The 11,966-nt window shown below is 40.2% G+C and overlaps 1 protein-coding gene across 3 annotated transcripts in view; it reads right to left on the minus strand.

Annotated features, from left to right (window-relative positions):
- Positions 1–11,966, minus strand: part of PTPN9 (protein tyrosine phosphatase non-receptor type 9) — a 91,389-nt gene that overhangs the window by 64,148 nt on the left and 15,275 nt on the right. The window lies entirely within an intron of this gene.

Genomic DNA, 11,966 nt, shown 5'->3' on the forward strand with positions numbered 1-11,966 from the left:
TTATCGAGCACAGTTCTCTGCACACATGGGGTCAGTGTCTTGGTCATCTAGTGCTGCTTTAACAGAAATACCACAAGTGGATGGCTTTAACAAAGAGAAATTTATTCTCTCACAGCCTAGAAGGCTAGAAGTCCAAATTCAGGGCGTCAGCTCCAGGGAAAGGCTTTCTCTCTCTGTCGGCTCTGGAGGAAGATCCCTGTTATCAATCTTCCCCTGTCAAGGAGCTTCTCAGCACAGGGACCCTGGGCCCAAAGGATGCACTATGCTCCTGCTGCTTCTTTCTTGGTGGTATGAGGTTCCCCTGTCTCTCTGCTTGCTTCTCTCTTTTATATCTCAAAGAGATTGGCTTAAAACACAATCTAATCTTGCAGACTGAGTCCTGCCCGATTAACATAACTGCCACTAATCCCATCTCATTAACATCATAGACAGGATTTACAACACACAGGAAAATCACATCAGATGACAAAATGGTGGACAATCACACAGTAGTGGGAATCATGGCCTAGCCAAACTGATACACATATTTTTGGGGGACACAATTCAATCCATGACAGTAACCATGAGTTAAACTGACTCGACGGCAACTAACAGTAACAGAATAGGTCTATGAACAGAGTGCTACGGGATTCTAACTCTCTAAAAAACAAACAAAACAGTTGCTGTTGAGTGATTCCAATTCACAGACACTCCATGTATGTCAGAGTAGAACTGTGCTCCACAGGATCTTCAATGGCTGATTTTTCAGAAATAAATCACCAGGCCTTTCCTCTCAAGTGCCTCTGGGTGGACTGGAACCTCCAGCCTTTTGGTTGGTAGCTGAATGCCTTAACCATTTGTACCACCTAGAGATACTTTCACACTAACTCTAACTCATTCTAGGGCAATAAAAAAAAAAATCTTTTTAGAGGACTGCCTAAAAGGATGAGTGGGAATTTGCCAGGCAGAGAAAAGCATTCCAGTCAGAGAAAACAAAATGCACAAAGGGCTCACTGGAGAGACAGTGGAGCTGGTATGTCTAGTGTGTGTGACAGAGAATGGCAGAGATGAGTTGACTGGGAGGCTGAGCCAGACTGGGAAGGCTATTGTATGCCATGCTCCAGATTTCAAACACGACCCTATAGACATGAAGGCTTCAACAGAGCTCTTTAAGCAAAAGGGTGAGATGCGTATTCCACCCCGACCCCGAACACCCTCCACCCCGAGGAATAACTCTGTTAACAGTGGGAAAAGCAAACCGGAAAGAAAATATCTAGCAACAGGGAGGTAAGTTAAGTTCCCTGAGGGCAGCAATTATGTCTATCTTATTCACCCAGTTCCTACCACAGTGCCTGACAGAAAGTAGTCATTTAATAAATATCTGTGACAAGTGAATGAGTGAATGACAGGCACTAAAGTATATTAACAGTTAAAGGACGGACATAGAAGGAAGAACCAAGGACTTTTTTTTTTTTTTTATTGTACTTAGGTGAAGGTTTACAGCTCAATTTCTCATATAAAAATTTATACACATATTGTTATGTGACCTTAGCTACAATCCCTGTAACGTGACAGCATACTCCCCTTTCCACCCCAGGTTTCCCGTGTCCATTCAACCAGCTGCTATCCCTTTCTGCCTTCTCATCCCACCTCTGGACAGGAGCTGCCCATTTAGTCTCGTGTATCTTACTTGAGCTAAGAGGCACACTCTTCATGAGTACTATTTTATGCCTTATAGTCCAGTCCAACCTTTGCCTGAAGAGTTGGCTTCGGGAATGGTTTTAGTCCTGGGTTAACAGAGAGTCCAGGGACAGTATCTTTGGGGGTTTCTCTAGTCTCAGTCAGACCATTAAGTCTGTTTTTTTGTTTTTTTCTTTAAAGTATTTTACTTCAGACTGAAAAATGAACAGCTTCCACACTGTTCATTGCACGATACACAGTATTCACAAATACAATGCTGGTCATTTGAGGAAATGGACACACCTCAATTTCTCCTTCATATTTTTTCTTTTAGAAAGATACTGTTTACCAAAAAGAAACTTCAGCAGTACAGGAAAAACTATTTTCCCAATAAATTTACAAAAACCTAAGATTCCCAATGGAATCAAGATTATCCTCCCGCTACCACCACCTTAATATAATCACATGCTTACTGGAACACTAATATCTGCACCCTAAGATTACATTTACTTTCAACAATGAGGGTCATTCTTAAAAAAAACTGCAGTGTGGTCAATGTAACATGGGTCTCTGTAAGTATTAAGTGTCTGAAATAGGCAGCTAATACTGGATTTAATATTATTTTATAAATAATTATTCCCTTAGCAGTAAACATAAGTCTATACATTCACAATAGTCCTAGAAAATAAATACTATGATTATGCACAATATGTTACGACAAACTAGTTTCGAAAAACAAAAGCTCAACATCTTGATAAAAATTCTGATCAGAATAAAATGTGACTCTAAAATTTAAAACACTGTCAAAATAATATCACACTTAAAATCTTCCACAGTTTACACAAGTATTATGAGTTTCCAGTTCCAGAACACAATTTTTGTGAATTAAAATACGAACATACTAAACATGTTAAATTTCAGTGATGACATCAGTTTTGGTCTTACTTTAGCATTATTTTCTTTATAAAAAGTTGCACTAAGTGCCCATTAAAATGGTCTGACTGGTCTTATTATTTCATAAATGTATATAAATGAAATTTCTAAAAGCCGACAGTGAAATAAATATTTGTGTGTGTGTGTATGTGTGTGCATATATATATATACACACACACATATATATATATAAATTTCATCTCAGAAATGGCTGTATTTAACAGAGCCATACATGCTGATACTAAGTCTGGTCTTTTATATGTATTTGAGTTCTGCACCACACTTTTCTCCTGCTCCATCAGGGATTCTCTGTTGTGTTCCCTGTCAGGGCAGTCATTGGTGGTAGCCAGGCACCATCTAGTTAGTTCTTCTGCTCTCAGGCTGATGGAGTCTCTGGTTTATGTGGCCCTTTTGTCTCTTAGAACCAAGGACTTCTTAAAATTTACTTTTAGATAGTAACCAACTCTAAAGCAAAGATGAGAAGATAAGGAGGCAGGGAAACTAGAGTCCTGGAAAAGGAACAACCAGAATGCAATGCAGCCATGGTGAGTTCCTGAATCATTCCCATAGCAGCTGAAAAGTACACAAAGGAAGACAGTAAAATTAGTGTTTGCTTCACATTATTTTTTTAAAATACAGTGCACTCAAGTCTAGCTGATTTCTACTCACTTTCCCTTCATTGTACCTATTTATTTGCTCTATTTCCATAAGCCAAAATTTTAAAAAGTCAGTTTCACTTTCATTTGTTTATTTCTAACACTTTCCTTTAAAAAGTCACAAAAAATATGGCGCATTTTAACATTTCTAAAATGTGTCTGATTCTGGAGTCCCTGGGTGGCGCAAATGGTTTAAACACTCAACCACTAGCTTAAAGGTGGTAGCTCGAACGTACCCAGTGGCACCTTGGAAGACAGGCCTGGTGATCTGCTTCCGAAAGTCACAGCCTTGAAAACCCCATGGAGCAGTTCTACTTGCACACATGGGGTCACCATGAGTCAGAATCAACTCGAAGGAAACTAACAACAATTTTAGGCTTGCCAGATAATAAGACAGTATATAGTTTATATGTCAATTTAACAGACTAGCAAGGCAGAAATAAAATGTTTCTGACTCCTTGTGCAGTCCTTAGCTATAAGAAATTCTATATTTTGTACTTTCTAATAAATAAAACATGATGTGCCAATTCATAACTCAACATACTCAAATAGGTAAACATTTCTACCCTCCAGTGGTTCCCCAATTAAGTCTTCTCTACCAATACATTAAATACTACATCAGAGAGGATATAGTAAATGTAATTTGTATAGGAAAGATAAATCATTAATAGGACTACTCCCAGCAATCTGGATAGCAGTATTTGGGAACTCACAATGAACTGCTTAAAACAACATCTAGCACAGAACTTTGCATAGCGGGCATTAAAAAATGTTATTTTAGGGTGATGGAAAAAATTGGAAACACGGGTGATAAGGTGCACAGCATGATAAACTAATTAATGTCACTGAATTGTATATGTAAAAAACGTTGAAATGGCAAATTTTTTTGGTCCTATATATACTTACCACACACAAAAAAATGTTCTCACTCTAAAAGAAATCTCCATAATCACACTAATAGGTCTTTTTATTTTATTCTGGTATTTATTCTTGCATTGCAAGAGATAAAATCTCTTTTTTTCGACCATAAAGAGACCAAGTAAACTTCAAACTCAAAGCTCTACAAATTCCATCAAAAATGCTAACCATAACCATCCCAGATAACCTAACACCCACTCTCCTGATGAAACCAAATAGGAATAGTTTTGAAATCAGGGACTTTTCTATCTACTACATTGTACGAAGACCAAAGAAGAAAAAAGCTAGCTTCTATTAAAGGATTAACATCACACTGGGAACCTAACAAACAGGGAATCCAAAGCCAGGGCTGACCACATGAAGCTTCACACAAGAGTCCAAACCTTCAGGCAACACTGAAGGACTGGAATTAATTGAGCTATTAAACATGAAAAGCTCCTCAGTGTTAATGACTTCCTACCTACGGAAGGGAAGGGCTAGGGTTTATCAGCACTCTCCAACTAAATGTGATGGTCCAAAACCAGGAATAGCCTGTCTTACAATACCTGATGGGCAGAAAATGTTCTATTTCTTTCAAAATGCTATTTCTCTCTCCCTTGGCTCATGGTTCCCTCTCATATATAAGAGAGCATTAGTCACATACTGCAATAAAGAACGCAATTCAATCCATTCATTTAGGGCAAGACTTTGCCTCTCCCAGTTCATGTAGTAAGAGTATCGTCAACCAAGAAATAACAATGGTAGCAACCATCTGTGAAGCATTTAACAAGCACCAAAGAAGGCACTGTACATACATCATACTCAATAGCCCTGACAAGCTAAGTATTATTAACCACATAAAGAAATCAAGGCACACAGAGCCTGAGCAAGCTGTTCAAGGTCACTCAAATAATAAATTGCAGAGCTGAGGTTTTGAGGTTTGAATCCAAGTTCCAATATTCTTTCCACTCCACTAAATGGCCTTGAGAAATACAAGACACATAACACTCATCAGATAATACAGATGTGTATGTGTTTTTCCATGCACAAATTTACTCTGAAAGTATACACAGGAAACCGGTAACATTGGTTGTCTCGGAGAAGGAGACCTACGTGGCTGGGAGACATGATGAGAGGGAGAATGTTTACCATATCCCTTCCTGTACCTATTTAAGTTTGAATCACGGGATTGTATTATCAATTTTAAAAAATGTATTAACGTTATACAGCCTTTACCTAAAATATAACAGGGCAATTTCTGAACACCATATTTTAAAAAGTATCTTAAACTATGCCACCAAAAGATTGACAGTCTTCACTTCAGGGCCAAAAGGAATGACTTAGGGAGCTCTATGAAGGGGTAAAACCAAGAATTATAGCTGCTTTTATGAACTCGCCGCCCTCAGAGCTCCAAGGTGCTACAGGAAATGTGCCATACTGGCCTTCCTGCTGGAGGCATTTGCCAGTAGCATGTGTTTACTAAACACAAGTTGGCATCTCTGTTCTCAGGTTTAAAACCACTCTCTAGGCAAAGGCTAGCAAAGAAGACGAAGAACTCCCAGAGACAGTGGAGGAAATAATTCAACAAGAAAACAGGAAGTAAACATTTCTAAATTGTCATAGGAAAAAATTCATGTCAAGAGATTGAGGGACAGAAGAATACAACACAGAAGAGGAACACTGAAAAAAACAAATTCAAGGAATAAACAGGAAGCTCCTCACCAAGTGCGAGTCATCTAGGTTCCCAGAGGAAAATGACAGACAAGAGTTGATCTCTCTCCATAAGGAAGAACCTGAAGGCAGTCTTCAACTGCTACCCATTTCAGCGGGTTAATAAGGGCAGTGCAGCCCTGGTGGTACAGTGGTTAAGAGCTTGGCTTATAACCAAAAGGTTGGCAGTTCAAATCCACCAGCTGCTCCTTGGAAACCCTATGGGGCAGTTCTACTCTGTCCTATAGGGTCACTATGAGTCAGGATTGACTCGTTGGCAATGGGTTGTTCTGTTTTGTTTTTTTAATAAGGGGATAAACCACACAACCAGAAAAAATCTGAAAGTCTTTCCGGTGAAAAACAATCTAAAGGATTTAGTGAATATAGGGAGTTGGGGAAGACCACAGTAACATTTTCATCTCTTCTTCTAATTGATGGCTGAGACTTTAGAAAATAAAGGAGGAATAGGAACACCTGTCAGAAAAATGGAGTTGGTTTTCCAGATCATTCTGGATCATTCCGTCAAACCTGGCTTACTCCTATTCACATTTCAAGTATCAGCCTAAATCTCTCTTCTTTATCCCAAAAGTGTTTTACTGCCTTCCAGCCAGGCACTGACCACACAGTATTATAAAAGGTTACATTATTGTCTGTCTGCTCCCACTAGACTGTAAGCTTGGGGAGGGGCAGGGGTCAGGTCTCTGGTGCTTACAACCGCATACCTAATATCAAGCACAGCACTTGGCACCATTCTGATGAGTAGATGAATAAATGATAACGGGTTCTTACTCTGCTAACAGAGTGCTGTTCACAGGGAATAGGAAGTACATGTTTGTCCAAACACCTGCCAATCTGATTAGAAGAGCTTAAAACTGAAAATAGAGGAGGGGAGAGAAAAATTCCTGGGTAAAACTAGGAAAGAATATCAGGAATGACATGAGAAAAAAAGCAATAGAAGATGTGACTGGTAACTCACAGAAGAAAATATCTTGGAATTAAGTTGCCAATATCTTAATGTCAGATATCTATGACGGAGATGTCCAAAATAATTAAGTTCGTGGATTTTATAAAATAAATGAATAAGACATGATCCTTGCCCATGAAAATCTGAGTTCAGTGGATTTGTGAATGCAGTATGCCAGTGCATGGGCAAACCTCATTCAAATCATAAGAGAGGAAATGGAATGATGGTGCATTCAAAATGATATTTCACAGAAGTCCACAAATCACGCTAGAAAATTTCTGAATGAGGATGAAAGGAGGCATGAACATGATACAGCTGTTCAAGTACCCCTCAGCCTGCTCAATAATGGAGAATACGGATTGCTTTCTTGACTCAGATCCCAAAATTGGCATGGTGCTAATGATGTTATGGAGAGAGGATACTTCAAACACCTGGACGTTTGCTGGAAATCGCATTTACCTTAAAGTGGGAGAGGGGCAGAAAATCTGATAAATTCTTGGTGACAGCTTCATCCTAAAAGGACATGAGAACTACCACACTGGACTTAATCCAGAGCAAGGAGAAAGACTAGCTGAAAAACTGAAATGGTTTCAAAGAGAAAGTAACCATGTATAGTCAGCACTCCGTATCCGCAGGTTCCGCATCTGCGGATTCAAACAACTGCGGATCAAAAATATTCTAAAAAAAAAGAGTTTCAAAAAGCAAAACTTGAATTTGCCGCACGTGGAACACTACGCCAAATCCATGCGAATGTGTGTGGCATACCCTGCTGTAGCCTCCCGCCATTTCACAGATTCTCAGTCTCTCTCCAGCACTCACTGTTTGAGCATTGTTTGCCTGTGTCTCCGTCTTTCGCTACTTGTGTTGTGTGCACCCTTTGTTTCTGTGAAAAAATGGCTGCTAAAAAGCAACGTAGTGGTCAAACCAATCCCTCAAAGGCTAAGAGGGAGTGTAAAGTGCTATCTCTCGATGAGAAAATTAAAATCTTAGCTCTTCTGAAAAGTGGCATGTTGCTTGCCGAAGTGGGCTGTAAGGTAGGTAAGAATGAATCAAGAATTCGTACAATGAAGCAGAAAAGAAGTTGTAATTGGTGGAAGTGTTAGTGCTGCCCCTAAAACAGCAAAAATGGTCTCTGTGGTTCATGATAAAGGGCCTGCAAAGAATGAGAAAGCATTAAGTGTGTGGCTAGAGGACATGTCACAGAAGCATATCCCTGTTGATGGCAAAATTACACGTGAAAAAGCACTCAGCCTCTGTGAGCCCGACGGTGGGGAGGAGGGTGAGGAGAGCAAAAGGAAGGTGTTTCAGGTTATTAAGGGATGGTTGGTTAGCTATGTAAAGCTCTACAGCCTTAAGAACTTCAAGATCACAGAAGAATTGGCATTAGCTGATGCCAATGCAGCATCAGCATTCCCAGAAGAGCTCAAGAAACTCACAGAAGAGAGAGGCTACCTTCCAGAGCAAGTCTTCAGCTGTGATGAAACGGGCTTGTTCTGAAGAAGATGCCCAATTGTATCTATATCCATAAGAGTGCCAAGCAGGCCCGGGGTACAAAGCCTGGAATGATCATCTTACTCTGGTGCCGTGTGGCAATGCAGCAGGTCACATGATCAAGCCAGACCTCCTCGTCTATCAAGCAAACAATTTCCAAGCCCTCAAGAACAACAAAAAAAAATTGCCTGCCCATCTTCTGGCAACACAATAAGGCTTGAGTGACAGCCCTCCTGTTTTGGAATGGTTCTCCCAGTGCTTCATTCCTGCAGTGAAGAACCACCTCGAGGAGAAAAGGCTGCCATTCAAGGTTCTCCTCATAACTGACGATGCTCCCAGTCATCCCTGATCTCTCTGCTTCGCCGACGAGAACATGCAAGTGACGTTCCTACCTCCTAACACTATGTCACTGCTGCAGCCACTTGATCAAAGCATCATCAAGTGCATTAAGGCGACTTACACCCGCCTCACCTTTGGGAGGATTTGTGCCGTGCTTGATGCTAACACTGACTGTAGCATCATAGATTTATGGAAGAGCTTCACAATTGCAGATGCAATTGTGCTTATTAGGGCTTTTACGCCCTAAAGCCCGAGACAGTCAATGCATGCTGGAAGCCATTATGGAGTGAGATAGTCAATGACTTCGGGGGCTTCCCCGCTACTGATGCAGAAGCCAGGAATATTTTGCACGTTGCAAGGGAAGTTGGTGGGGAAGGCTTCTCTGACATGATGGAGGACAACACTGAGAAACACAGGGAAGAGTGCAGAGAAACCATTACCAACTAGGAGTTCAACTGCTGAAATTCTCTACAGAAGATGATGATGCAGAAGATTTAGAGGAGGCAGAGCCATCAATTTGGACACTTGAAAATTTTACAGCAGTTTTTCGGCAGGCGCAAGTGTTAAAGTATATGATCCTCGAGTATGATCCTTTGATGGAAAAAAGCCTCCATGTCACCCAAGGGATGGCAACATGCCTACAACTGCTGGAAGATTCATTTGATGATGCAAAGAAAAAGAAGAAACAGCTTCCTATAACAATGTTTCTAACTAAAGCATCTGAAATTGTGAAGCCTTGACCTTCAACGTTTAAAGATCCTCAGCCCTGAAATTAGTATCATTGAGCCTCCTCCAAAGTGTCAACATCTGCAATCAGAACCTGGTTCTTCCAATGTAGATGATCCTTCTGATGTCTTGTCAGAGGTTCAAGTTAGTCTGATGTCTCACTGCTCACCTACAGTGCCACATATCTCATCGTCTCATCACCTCAGCACTGCAAGCACCATATAGCAATCATCGTCATCATCATCATACGAAGGTCATCAAGAAAGAAGAAACTAGGGTTGTGGTAAGTGTTAACACAGTGTGAGTGTGTGTGTGTGTGTGTGTGTGAGAGACAGAGAGAGAGAAAATGATTTATATTTCTATATAGACATATATTTTAAATATTCTGTGTTTCATTCTATGTATTTCTCTTTCAGGTCATTAAACAAAAGCAATCTGTACTAAGTCTCGAAAGAAAGAAAATGTTACATCATTGCTGACGTGTACTATGTGGTTAGGCCTATGATTGTTGTGTCTGTGTACAGACTTTTTTTTCTTGTCATTATTCCCTAAACAATACAGTATAACAACTATTTACACAGCATTTACATTGTATTAGGTGTTATAAGTAATCTAGAGATGATTTAAAGTATACAGGAGAATGTGCATAGGTTATATGTAAATACTACTCCATTCTATATAAGGGATTTGAGCATTCTTAAATTTTGGTATCCGTGAGGGGTCTTGCAACCTATCCCCCTCAGATACTGAGGGAAAACTATAATCCTTGAAAGTGTGATAGCCAACACCTAAGCATTGTCAGAAGGAGGCAGTTAAGAGAGCAAGTCCTAGCTGTGGCACCAATAATCCTGGACTAAACACCCAGTTCTGCCACAGCCGTGTGCCCTCAGGCAAGTCAAAAAACTCTTGGTGCTATAGTTTCCTCATCCAAAAAAGGATACTACCCGCCAACCTCATAGGATCAAATGATTTGCTGTCTGTGAAGGTATTATATAAACCTTACTACACTGATTTAAATAACATTAGAGCTTAACAATAGCTAATATTTACTGGGTGTCCAGTTCTAACCACAAATCAGACGCTGAGCTTTACATGGATTAACAAGTTCTCTCAATGGCCCTAGGAAGTAAGTACAGTACTATTATCCCCACGTTACAGATGAGAAAACTAAGATTTCTAACTGTTAAGTAACTTGCCAAGGTCTTAGAGCAAGAAAGCAGTGGGGCCTGAATCAGAACCCAGGATTTCTGACTGAAGAGAACCCACATTTTTATCCATTTTTGTTACTGTGTTTTCAAAATGCAGATTTAACAAAATTAAAATCTCATAATCTAAAACTTTAAAGACAGATGGTGGATTTTTAAAGAAATCCTCAAAAGCAAGATTCTGAATCAATTATGCAATTAATTATAAACTATACCAATTTTTAATTTAAAGAGAAAAAAACCTGAAGGACTTGGTATGGTTGGTGAGCGTTTGACAATGAGCATAGATGTTAAAAGGATGCTGATAAACACATACATGTAGAAAGAAAGAAGGGCGCATTAAAGATAAAAGAATGGTGGTTCAGATCTGAAGGAAAAGTGCTGGGAAAAGTCAGGCCAGAATGAGCCAAGGCCTGTTAATAAAGCTAAGATAACAAAAAGGGCTTTGTGAGAACTGTCTAGACCAACCCTACTTCTTCCATTTCTCTGACAAGCACAGTCTTCCACTTGAAGAGGGGAAGAACAAGCCTTGTGGAAAGAACTGAAGCTCAACATAGTGGAGCCCCTACCCAATTCAAGCCTCCAGACCTGCAGAACCTGACGATCCTGAGAACTCCAGGGAAGCCTGATGAACTTCTGCCAGAGATCTTTAAAGATGAGCAAAGTGTCATGGTCTGTAGATGAGGAACCGTGGTTCTGATTTCAAAGAGGGGACATCTACTGAGGCCTACAAAAGTTCACAGTCCCTGATGACCTTGACATCAATCCCTGGTAAACTGCACAGCTGATCTTTTACATACATACACACCTAGCCCTAGCCAATGGATTCTTACAAGGGTGGGTTTTGAGCTTTTAGAAAGTGGAGTAGTGGTTTCTAGAAGTGATCTCACAAGTCTTTCAAGAAAGACTACAACTAGACAGAGAAATTAAGAATGTAACATACAGCAGTGCTACTCAAAGTGTGGTCCACAGAGCAGCAACAATGGCATCACCTAGGCCTTTATTAGAAATGCAGAATCTCAGGCCCCATCACAAACCTGCTGAATCAGAATCTGCATTTTAACCAGATCCCCAGGTGATTCATGTGCATGTTAGTTTGAAAAGCACCGATAAATAAAAAAATTTAAAAAAAACCCAAACCTGATGCTGTCGAGTCGATTCCACCTGACAGCGACCCTATAGGACAAGGAAGAACTGCCCCATAGGGCTTCCAACGAGCGGCTGGTGGATTTGAACTGCCGCCCTTTTGGTTAGCAGCCGAGCTCTTACCCACTGTGCACCAGGGCTCCCACTGATAAACAGGGCACATTTATATTTCAACAGGGCAGTTAATGAGTCTTCCATGATATCTTTGTGGAGGTTAAAATTTGTTTCTATTAAATTATA

The sequence above is a fragment of the Trichechus manatus genome, unplaced genomic scaffold (genome assembly GCF_000243295.1).
Source record: "Trichechus manatus latirostris isolate Lorelei unplaced genomic scaffold, TriManLat1.0 scaffold00030, whole genome shotgun sequence".
Classification (NCBI taxonomy): Eukaryota; Metazoa; Chordata; class Mammalia; order Sirenia; family Trichechidae; genus Trichechus; species Trichechus manatus.